Source organism: Propithecus coquereli, unplaced genomic scaffold (assembly GCF_000956105.1).
Source record: "Propithecus coquereli isolate 6110/MARCELLA unplaced genomic scaffold, Pcoq_1.0 Scaffold240, whole genome shotgun sequence".
Lineage (NCBI taxonomy): Eukaryota > Metazoa > Chordata > Mammalia > Primates > Indriidae > Propithecus > Propithecus coquereli.
This window is the reverse complement of record NW_012147953.1, coordinates 2,338,954-2,339,886: the sequence shown is the minus strand read 5'-3', so window position 1 is coordinate 2,339,886 and position 933 is coordinate 2,338,954.

The following is a 933-nucleotide window of genomic DNA, read 5'->3' as shown; positions in this document are numbered from 1 at the left end:
ATATTCCAAGGGGTTGTAAATGCACTAACATGAATTTAAGTGTTTTTGGTGATGATTGCTTATAATTTTATTAAAAACAGGAAGTTAGATTCATCCGTAAATTTTGATGTTACTGACAGTGTTGAAAGAATTGTGGCATTCGATACCACACAACACTTAAAAAAAAAAAAATCCAACAGCAAAATGTATTGAAATAGTTAATAAGTGGTTTTGGTGTTCTCAAGTCATCTAAAAGCAATATATATTCTCTTGCTGTTGTATAAGAATAACATTTTTCTATTACATTACTGCCATGTAATAATAAAGTTTACCTGATTTCAACAGGTCACTAATTAAAAACTTGACTAAAAACAAAGATTTTTGCTAAAAAGAAATTTTACATTCCTGAACATGATAGCAGCTACTTTAAGCATGTACAGAAAGAATTGTTACATATTTTGTACAAAGAAATGTTTCTAAAATGAAGAAAACTCCGAAGTTAGGCTTTAGTCCATTGTATACATATTTTATACAGGAGACTATACAATTATTATAATATGTGTTTATAATATTATAAACATCACTATATATTTTATGTTAATATACTAAATAGATGAGTGTATATGTAAACATATTTATCATTTAAGCATTCTAATATTTACAAAAAGTTTTATTTTATCAGTAAACTAGAGACATTAGGAATTTTCTCCAAGCATGATCTTTGGACACTGGACTATGATTAATTGAGAAAACAGTGATTTTCTATATTTTACTTAGTTTTATGCAATATGTCCTACATATATTATAGTCCGCACAGGAATCTCCTGTACTTAAAGCAGCTCTCAGGCCATTCACATTAAGCAAAGTTTTGTTAGGGGCCAAATCTTGTCTTCAAGCAGCTCGCATTCCAATACTGATAAAAATCTTTTTTTTTCTTTCTTTTTTTTTTTTTTT